At 51.4% G+C, this 10,570-nt stretch overlaps 1 long non-coding RNA gene across 1 annotated transcript; it reads right to left on the bottom strand.

The window, feature by feature from the left end:
* Nucleotides 1-1,921: 1,921 nt before the first annotated feature.
* LOC115640305 lies at nucleotides 1,922-5,569 on the bottom strand. Its single transcript, XR_003997858.1, has 2 exons — nucleotides 5,472-5,569; nucleotides 1,922-2,730 (listed from the first exon to the last, which is right to left on the bottom strand). It is a non-coding gene; the product is annotated as an uncharacterized LOC115640305 (long non-coding RNA).
* Between the last annotated feature and the right edge of the window lie 5,001 nt (nucleotides 5,570-10,570).

The raw sequence follows: 10,570 nt of genomic DNA, 5'->3' as shown, positions 1-10,570 counted from the left end.
AGCACCAAGTTCTGTTCCCTTGTCCACCTGGAACTCCTCCCATCAAGCTGTCCTGCCGTGACTCAAGAGCATGGTACAAATCTCAGGGCAGGCTGTTAGGAAGCAGGGCACAACCCTCAAATTGGCTGTGAGGGCTATACTGAGATTTCTCCAACCAGTCATTAAGTGTAAACTCCTTAGGCACTGTACCAGCCTTAACATTGAGTCACACGCAGTCCCCCTGGGTACTCCCATCTATTTCACCACCCAGGTGAGCAGCTCTTTGTGACAGATGGTCCCTTACCCCAGGGATCATAGCAAAAGTCAGGTTACTTCCAATCCCAAAGGACCAGCCACTTACCCCAAGTCAATGGTGTGATGTTATCTGATTCAAATATGACCATGTAGATCATTGTTGCGACCACTGTTATATAATTGCAACAAATCTTGCACAAAGTATGTAAAATAAGGTGTCTATGGAAAAGTTATGATTATGCTATTTGTATGCATGTATCATTTTGGTATCTGAAGTTCTGAATATTAACTATGTACCTGTATTTCAGATGTTTGCTCCTGTGGTAACACCCACAAAGTGTTTAGCCTGCACATCTTGAAGGGACTATTCAAGCTAAATGGCTCATCAAGGAACATTTAGCTCACAATGGACCGTGGAAGATGCCCATCCACACCTGATGGACTTTCATGTGAACATTCTAATTAGAGCAGAGATTCTCAGGACAAAGGGTTTGTCTCCACTGGCGATTTACGGTGCTGCAACCTCCTTGCTCAAGGATGTGAAAAAACACACCCCTGAGCACAGCAAGTGTCAGTGCTGTACAGTGCCAGTGTAAACAGTGCCCCAGCACTGGGAGCTGTGCCCCTGGTGGAGGTGGGTTTTTTAGAGCTCTGGGGCTACGTCTACACTACAGCATAGAATCGAAATAACTAAAACCGGTTTTATAAAACCGATATTATAAAATTGATTTTATGCGTCCACACTAGGGCACATTAATTCGGTGGTGTGCGTCCATGGTCCGAGGCTAGCGTCGATTTCTGGAGCGGTGCACTGTGGGTAGCTACTGTAAAATGATGAGGCCAATAACTTCAATTTCCGTCCACACTAACCCTAAATCGATATAGTAATATCGATTTTAGTGTTACTCCTCTCGTTGGGGAGGAGTACAGAAATCGATTTTAAGAGCCCTTAAAATTGATTTAAAGTGTGTTGTAGTGTGGACGGGTACAGAGTTAAATCGATTTAACGCTGTTTAAATCGATTTAACTGCATAGTGTGGACCAGGCCTGGGAGAGCTCTATTCCAGTGCTGCATCGTGACCACACAAGCCACGTGAAAGCACTGGCATAGCAGCGCTTTAGCATTATCAGTGTAGACAAGCCTAAATATTTTGGTGGCCTCAGAGTGTGTCCACCAGCTCTTGCTGTCTCGCACTTTATTTGTTAGGAAAAACAAATAAATATGCACATACCCATGTCCAAGTCATTGTCATTTATTTATTGCCAGATAATAAGTTTGTTGTGAAAAGCGATATTAACCAACATACAAGTATCACTTTTCACAGCAGACTTACTCTGCCCCGGCAAGCCTGGGGACAAATGAAGCCCTGGATGGGAGGCCAGAGAAGGCAGTGGTGGGCTAGAGCCTGAATCCAGCCGCCGGAGTCTGGGGCCTGCTACTGCACAGCTGGAGCCCGGGACTGGAACCTGAAGCCCTGCACCGCTCCAACCACCACAGAGCTCAACCCCAAAGCCTGATCCCCACCACCCTGGGGAAGGTGGAGAACTGTTCCTCCAGCGTCGGGCCCCAGGTGTCTCCAGAGAGGGGCAAGGCCCAACCCCTGCTGGCGGTCCCAGTGACCAACACCAAGGCAGGGCATCCAGGATCAACGGGGAGTGGGAGTGGCTGCTATTTTGCTCTCCCCCTCCCCCCTGACCAGGAGACTGTGGCCACAAGAAAAGTCTCTAGTGGCCACATGAGAGAAATGCTGAACTGGCGTAAGGGTAATGGCCTCTACTATGACTAAGCAAAGCATGCGTGGACATGTGACTTGCCCATGTGAGTGCAAGCACCATCTTGTTACCTGTAATTTTCCACAAACTAGAACAATGGGTTTCCCTTCATTTGGCAGAAGCTATAAAAGGCCCTGGAAACATCTCCGTTTTGCCTTTTTCCTGCTCAGACCTCTGGACTACGGACTTATATTATTGGGAGCATTCTGACTAAGGGACTGAGGACCTTCCAATGCTTTGGAAGCAACCAGAGACTTAACAAGCCAGCAGTTTATTCCATCCCGGCTACAAGCCTGTCCAAGAACGTTGCATTTATTGTGTGTATTTGAGCCTTTAACCAATTTTAACTCTCATCTTTCTTTTTATAAATAAATCTTTAGATAACAGATACTAAAGGATTGGCAACAGCATGATTATTGGGCAAGATCTGAGTTATTCATTGGCCTGGGTATGTGGCCGGTCCTTTGGGATCAGAAGAATCCTTTGGCTGATGAAATTGGTTTTAAATAACCACTCATCATTATGAGTGTCTGGGTGTTGAATCCAGGACTGGACTACCCAAGGAGGCTGCAGTTCTGACTTCTTGTTAGCCAGTGTGGTGAGACAGAAGTTTACTTGTGTTGCTGGTTTGGTATATCATCTCGGAAAATAACCACCAGCTTTGGGGGGTGTCTGCCCTCTTTCTCAGCAGTTTGTCCTGAATTTGGTATTCTCAGTTGTGACCTACGGAGACACAGTGACAAATGACACCTCACACCAAAGACAATGCTTGTAGCCAATCCTATAACAAACTACATACAGATTTACTAAACAGCAAAAATGTAAAAGCAGCAAAGAGACCAGTGGCACCTTATAGACTAACAGACATATTGGAGCATAAGCTTTCATGGATGAATACCCACTTCGTCAAATGCATTCACCCACAAAAGCTCATGCTCCAATACGTCTGTTAGTCTATAAGGTGCCACAGGACTCTTTGCTGCTTTTACAGATCCAGACTAACACGGCTACCCCTCTGATACTGAATAGGAAAATGAGACCAGAGAGTTATTTGCAAAGGTGAAACAGGTAAACATACATACACAAACAAGTTAACAACAGAGGTCGGCAACATTTCAGAAGTGCTATGGCTGGCCTAACTCTTGTCAACAAACTAACATGCATTAACATTTTCTACAAATTCGTGTTCATTTTTTCCCTTCTTTTACAGGAGAATGGGGGATAGATCATTTCTCTTCAACAGGAAAGATGGAGAGGAGACTGGCAGAGCTTAGCTTATGTAGCGTGGCAGAAAGAAGGCTGAATGGGGATCTGATCATAGGTGCTAGAACTAGGGGTGCTTACACACACACACACACACACACACACACACACACACACACACACACACACACACACACACACACACACAGCTTGAAGTGGCTTCCATCTGATACAGGGTTTACACTTTGATTCAATGGCTCTCAGCACCCCCGCTATACAAATCATTCCCACCCCCCTGGATACGATTGATCTCTAGAAATACATTGGGGGGTAAGCAACAGGGAGGGTGAAAAGCTATCGAAGCGAAAGGACAAATGGGTACAAACTGGCCACCAGCAAATTCAGGCTGGAAATTAGAAGATTTCTAACTGTCAGAGCGGTGGGGTTCTGGAGCCACCTTCCAAAAGGAGTTGTGGGGGTTTCATAGTCCAGAGCACCTGTATTCCCTCTGCATGGTCCAGCAATGGCACCCGCTCCTAGCTTCTCAGCCATCACCTCGCTTAGGCAGAGACCCAGATTAATCTCCATCCTGGCCAGGGTTTTATGGGCTGCACAGCTGCCTGCCTACATTGTGATGTCCCCACCAAGGCAGATCTAAGCAGGCCTGTGTCTGCAGTTTGTTGTCGCCTCAGAGGCTGTGACCTGTTATAACTGCTAGAGTGATGGTTCCACCCACTCTTTCTAAGCAAGCACATTGATTCTCAAAGTGAAAGCATATCAGAGAACACGTATTAAACACAATCAAGGAACTTATGCACAGCTGCCAAGCACCAACTCCAGCCAGGGCTCTGCTGAGAGCCAGACCTTCAAGTCCCATGTGGGGTTTTCCTGTGCTTACAAGTTCAGAACAACCCTGCCCAGTGATGGGTCAGTCTCTCCTTTACACAGCTTGGGCCTTTGATCTTCAGATTCCAGGAACAGGTGCTTGGCAGACCAAGGCCCACCTCAGGTAAGACTTCAAAAGCTCTAGTGGGTACAGCTGGGTAACACAGACGTACCCAGGCAGGTATATCTCCCTTTGACCAACCAGCTTCTCCGTACTTCACCACGGGTCCTGGGGGTGAGGTTCTGCTAAAAGCTAAGAGTTGGCTGATTGTCATGGTTATTGCCAGCTGTTTGCACAGGAAGCTATTTTAGAGCAATGTGACATGTAGGGCATTAAGATTTAAATCTGCTGGGAGTGAAACCTGTCACCTGAGGAGGGAGAGTCTGAGAGCTGACCCAATCAAGGTAAGAACAATGAACAGCCCTGGAGACAGCCTGTGTTTGCTGTCTGCACTCGATGCAGGCTGGAGATTTACAAAAACAAACCCAGGAGAGGTTGGGGAGAGGGGGCCCCTTGGGCTAAGAGACAAGAGCTTGTGACTGTAAGAGGAGAAGAAATGGCCCAAACAGATGATCCAGTACAGTGGAGTGCCTGGGCCAGTGGGGATGTCTCATGAAAAGGGGGTCCCAGGTCTCTGAGCTGGATACACGCTGCAAAAACTAACCACTCGGTGAGAAGGTGAGAATGAGAAATATCTTCTTAGACAGGAAAATCACTTTTTAAGCTGTACAGACAGTAGATTGCATGAGGGGGGAGGGGGGAGTTTACCTTATGTTTCCAAGCCCTTATCTCAAGCTCTGCTAAATAAACTTCTGTTTGGCTTTCCTCTAACCCGCATGCCTTGTGCAAAGGCGAGTGTGACTGAGATGAAACCAGTGAACTGGGGGGCCCTGTTTCTACAGAGGCAGCGGTCAGGGTACCTTGCAGCTGTCTGGAAGATAGGGGGCAAGGCGCTCGGGGTAACAGTGTAGGGTGGGTCAGTTGCTAACCTAAAGCAGGAAACAGCCTGGAGCAGAGCACTTGTGTTGCCTGTAGCCAGAAGGTAGGGAGAGTTTCCCCTGGTGGGCACTGAAGACATGGCTCCCTCCTGCTGTCAGCAGGGGGCAGTAATTCACCCTGGACACCACAGGTAACCCTGAAAAAGGGTCACAGCCACTGGGTTTTGCATAATTGGCACCAGAGCTGGGGCAGGGCAGGAGGGAATTTTCATTCACCTCCTCCTAGATATTTCGCAGGAAATCCACTTCACTTCTATTGCCCCAAATGTCCATTTTTGTCTGCCACACTGGTCAGTGTAGTCCTTTGAGCCTCCAGGCCCACAATAATACATAATCTATTTGTTTAATCCAGTGGACCCACAGATATGTCAGTGTACCTCAGTAAGGCCTCCCAAGCACACTGCAGGGAATTGTCATCTCTGCCACCGAGCATTCTGTCAGCAGGCAGCAGACCAATGCAAGGCAAAGCACATTGGAAAGAGTAGCCTGATTTACTCAGAGACGTTGCTGGGTCATAAATTAACTAATCTCTCCGATAGCAGCTCTGTGCAGCTCCGCGAAGACTTCTTCTCAAGGTGCAGCCACAGCCAGAAAAGCAAACAAGATGTTAGGCTGCCTAAGGGATAGGACGGAGAAGAATCCTGCCAATATTGGAAAGCCATGGTACAGATCAATGGCATGCCCTTCCTTGGAACGCAGCATGCAAACAGGTCACTGAGAGAGAGAGCAGAATAGAAGAGGCTAAGATATGAGTGACCAAAATAATATGGAGCCTCAAGAGACTTCCATATGAAGAGCAATGGGGAAGAGTGGGACTGGCTGGTTTAGCAAGAAAATGCATCCGAAGGGCATGGACCCTGGGGACTGAACAGAGTAGCAAAGGGAGAGAGAAAGTAGCTAATATCTGTTACTGGACCAACGTCTGCTGGTGGAAGGTCCAAGATTGGAAGCTACACAGAGCTCCTCTTCAGGGCTGGGGAAGGAAGCAGCGTGACAAAGAGCTCTGAGTGGCTTGGAACCTTGTACCTGCCACCAACAGGAGTTGGTCCAATAAAAGATACCGTGTCTCTCTCGTACCCTGGGACCTACACAGCTACAACAACACTGCAAACAACTATCAATTAGCAAAGGTAGCTTGGTAGTTTTTCTTACCTTTTCATAACTCACCATCACGGGGAATGAAATGGCAAGTGGCTAGAAGTTAATATATTACACATGTAATAAACCAGCGGAACTCGCTGCCACATGACATCATAGGAAGTCAAGAGCCTAGGAGGGATACAAGCCCTGCAGTTCATGAGCATGAGTCACCCTCGATCTGACAGGGACTAGGAAGGGACTTCTCCGCTGTGAGTAACTCTGTGATTATCCACTCCTGAGCATCTCAAAGCATCTGGGGTAGCAGAGAGCTCAGTGAGAATCTCCCCTGCATGGAGGAGCTTTCCTAAGATCGTTCCATCGGGGAAGTGGGGGGACCCTCCTGCAGCATGACCAGTGGCTATGACGCAGGCCCCATCTGCAGGAACTCCTCATTGGTGGCAGGATCCTAGGGCTCCACAGCAGTAGCGCTGGCCGGGTCTTTCCAGCGGCCCTGGGGCCCCTCCCAAGCTAGTCACCAACCTTTGAGCAGAGCACCAGGGGGTCAGGGCAAGGAGAGGTGCCCTTGAGGGGGGATCCAGGGCAGAGGGGTGGTTCTGTGCCCCACTGCAGGACACATGACCTGGCCCCCTTTCTTTTGGCTTATGAAGGGAGAGCTCCTGGAGCTGGGGGGAGGGGAGGGAGGCCGTGCTCCTGAGTGTGTGACTCTGGTCTGACTGTGCGAACTCAACACCTTCTCACCCACAGGTCTGCAGGGGGGCTGCAACAATGTGTATGGGGCGGGCAGAGGAGCTGAAAGCCACTGAACCAAACTGTAAACCCTGGTTATAATAGAAACCACTTCAAGCCGGGGCGGGGTGGGGGGGGGGACAGGGGAGGGTGCAGCAGCACCTCTAGTCCCAGCACCTATGCAGGTCTGCTCCTGAGATGCTCGGAGTCGGAGCTGCTGGTGCCAGCAGCAAACCAGCCCTCGCTGCTTTCCCTTCCCCTCCAGCCTGCAGGAGTCAGCCCAGCATTGGGAGAGGGAGATGGCTCTTGTGCATCCCGACAGGAGTGTGTATGAAATCCCACCTGATTGCCTCTGTGCAAAGCAGCAGAAGGTCCCTATGGGCAGGGCTTGGCCTGCAGCTGCTTTGTCTCCAGGCATACGGCCCAAGCCAGCAGGAGCAGGGCCCTGGGGGTTGGGAAGCAGGAAAAAAAGCACCTTGTTAGCTCTGGCATCGCTGAGGTACGTCTGCAGGCGGTGCTGGGGCTGGGCTCCCGGCTGGAGGAGACGTGCTCCTGCTAGTTCAGCTCGAGCGCTGCAAACAGAGGGCAGACGTGGTAGCATGACAGCAGCACATGGCGGGAGGGACACAAGCGCATCCGGACCCTGAGGGGACGTATCTGGGTGACTAGTCCAAGCTGGTGCCCGTGCTACTGTGGCTATGTCAATGCGCTGGCCAAATGAGAGCTGGCATGTGTAGTGTCTCCCCAAGCCGGGCCTCACGCACCCAGCTCCAAACGTTTATCTAACCCGAGTGGCACAGAATGTGGGGCCCATGCACGCAGCCACCGGGAGTCGCTCCCCAGGGCTGGCTGAGAACCCCAATGTCTAGGCCTGATGAGTTCCCCTTGCACCCTTTGTTTATGGAGCTGGGGTGCTCCTGTGGAGGCGGAGAGGCTGGGGGGGGACCCCCCAGAAGGGGCAGGGATGTTAGACTCAGAGGGAGCTGGACAGCCAGTTTCTTCCTCCTTCCACTGCTCCTTTGTAGCCTGCACTCTGGAATTTGAAGTGGTGGGCTGCTGCCTCTGGCTTTGCACTTAAAAAGGAGAAGATCCCCCAGGCTGGAGCTGAGCTCGCATGGGGAGACAGCTGGAGTTTGCTCAACACAAAAGCCAGGGTCTTCCAAAGGAGAAGGGAGTTTGGGAGCCTGACCTGAGACTCCCCAAAGCGGTCTGATTACAGTGAGTGCTGAGAACCCCACCACCACTGAGGATAAGGCCCCTTTCAGCTGTCTCCTGTTGGGCCCCCAAAATCACTAATCTTGATTCTAATCACTCCAGGTGCTGATCCAGCCCCTGGCCCTGTACAGGATGACCCCTGCAGTCAGTGCATGCAGGGAGCCAGCAGGGATCTGAGCAGAAAGTGTCACTGAATTATTTGATGTCATGACCCATCTGGTATCCCTTGGATTCCCAGCCCCAGCTACTGGGCAGTATTAGCACAGTTGAGCTGTGTGTCATAGCCCCTGCACTGCTAACAGCTGATGGATGTTCTTTAGCTGAGGAGGCAGGGGCCTGGGCTCAGGAGGATCTGATTTCTAAGCCCCCTGCCGCCATGGAGCTGTGAGCGGCTGCAGCACAGTCACACCGACTTGCACGTGGATTTGTCGCAAGAGGCAGAACTTGGGGAATAAGATGTTGTCATTAATCCCTATACTCAGTGCCTGTGTCTTCAAAGCAACGGGCAGGCACTGATCCCCCCAGCGCTGCTACACGTTTGTTACCTCCGGCCTCCTTAAGGCTAGTGAAGCTGCAGGGGCATCGTGTTGGAGGGCAAGAGGCAACAGCTCCCCTCTGCGGAGCCACGTGCAGGAGACTCTGCAGCCTCCGAGTATTATGAATAAGCACTTATGTAACGTTGTAGGTGTGCACGGCGCCTTTTGAGCTCACAGCTGTGCCAAGAGCTGCTGTTTGCGGGAGGTGCAGTGCTGGGGTCTCTGATCTGATGGGGATGCTCACAGCAGCAGTCCCAGGGCAGAGTGAGAGGTGGTGTAAATCCTTACTATCACTTCACTGTGGTGTGAATAGCCACATGCGGTGCAGGGCAGTGGGGAATTGAAGCCAGCAGCCTGCCCTGAGCTCAGCTAAGAACCCTAGCTGTTTGCTTTTCCCAGGCGACTGTGTTCTGTTTGGGTTATTTGGGGAAGGGGCTTTCCGTTATCAGGGATTGATATGCTGGAAGCTGGGAATGGGTGACAGGGGATGGATCACTTGGTGATTGTCTGTTCTCTTCATTCCCTCTGGGGCACCTGGCACTGGCCACAGTCGGAAGAGAGATACTGGGCTAGATGGACTGTTTGCCTGACCTAGTGTGGCTGTTTTTACATATATTACAGCCCTTATAGAGCACTGTTCATCAGCAGCTCTAGGGCTGCTTTATGAAACAGGTCAGTAGCGTTATCCCCTTTTTACAGATGGGGAAACTGAGGCACGGGGCAGGAAAGTGATCTGTCCAAAGTTGTTGCATTTTACAGATTCAGAGTAACGGCTACCCCTCTGATACTGTCCAAGGTCAACCATTAAACCAGTGTACAGTCAGGACTAGAGCCCAGGTCTGCTGAACCCCTGACCTACCCGCTAGCAAACACTGCCTCCTGTGCGCAGCTGAGAAACCTCCCAGGTGAAGCTGCAGAGCGTGTGCATTTCAGCAGTGTACCTATTGGGTTTTCTGGGAACTGGGCAGGCAGAAGCCTGCTCAATGCTAAAGGATCCCCCACCCCAGCCTACGGGGAGGATCCACAGGACCACAGAACCCCACTGATTACGGGGGACGACTAATAAAAGAATAGAGACAGGAGTGCGGTCAAAGGGTCGTAAGAAGGGAACCTGACAGGGACACCGAGCAGAGAGCCCTGGCCAGCGCCCACTGCTCCTCGAAGGCATCAAGGTATCTATTGGGTGTCTGGGAAGTGGGAGGGTGGAAGCCCGCCCACTGCTAAAGGATCCTCCCCCAGCCTAAGGGGAGGACCCATAGGACCACAGAACCCACTGATTACGGGGAACAACTAATAAAAGAACAGGGACAGGAGTGCGGTCAAAGGGTCATAAGAAGGAAACCTGATGGGGACACCGAGCAGAGAACCCCGGCCAGCACCCACTGCTCCTCGAAGGCGTCAAGGTATCTATTGGGTGTCTGGGAAGTGGGTGGACCCTTAGGCAGCCTATCTGGGGGTGCGCACCTTGAGGGCAGGCCTTCCCCTCACCCTGGTGCTGGGGCTGACGTTCCTCTCTATCCTCTGCCCCACCCCCCAACAAGACGTCTGCCTTTACTTCATGCTGTGGGGCTGCCTACACGCCTACCAGCGCATGACCGACAAGGCGGAGGATGTGTGCCTCTTCCTGACGCAGCCCGGCGAGATGGTGGGCCAGCTGGCTGTGCTGACCGGGGAGCCCCTCATCTTCACCATCAAGGCCAGCAGTGACTGCACCTTCCTCAAGATCTCCAAGTTGGACTTCTATATGTTGGTGTCCCCCTTCCCTTCCTCATCCTGTGGGCAGGCTCTGCCCACCTCCCACCCCACTTCCATCTAGACTGGTGGCCCTGCCCTGCCCTGGGTCAGATTGGGGCCGTGTCCCATTCCCCACCCCCATAAACTAGCCAGTTGGGCAGATG

The sequence above is a fragment of the Gopherus evgoodei genome, unplaced genomic scaffold (genome assembly GCF_007399415.2).
Source record: "Gopherus evgoodei ecotype Sinaloan lineage unplaced genomic scaffold, rGopEvg1_v1.p scaffold_282_arrow_ctg1, whole genome shotgun sequence".
NCBI classification, from domain to species: domain Eukaryota; kingdom Metazoa; phylum Chordata; order Testudines; family Testudinidae; genus Gopherus; species Gopherus evgoodei.
Note: the sequence above shows the minus strand (reverse complement) of the source record. Positions and strands in the feature narration are given on the sequence as shown.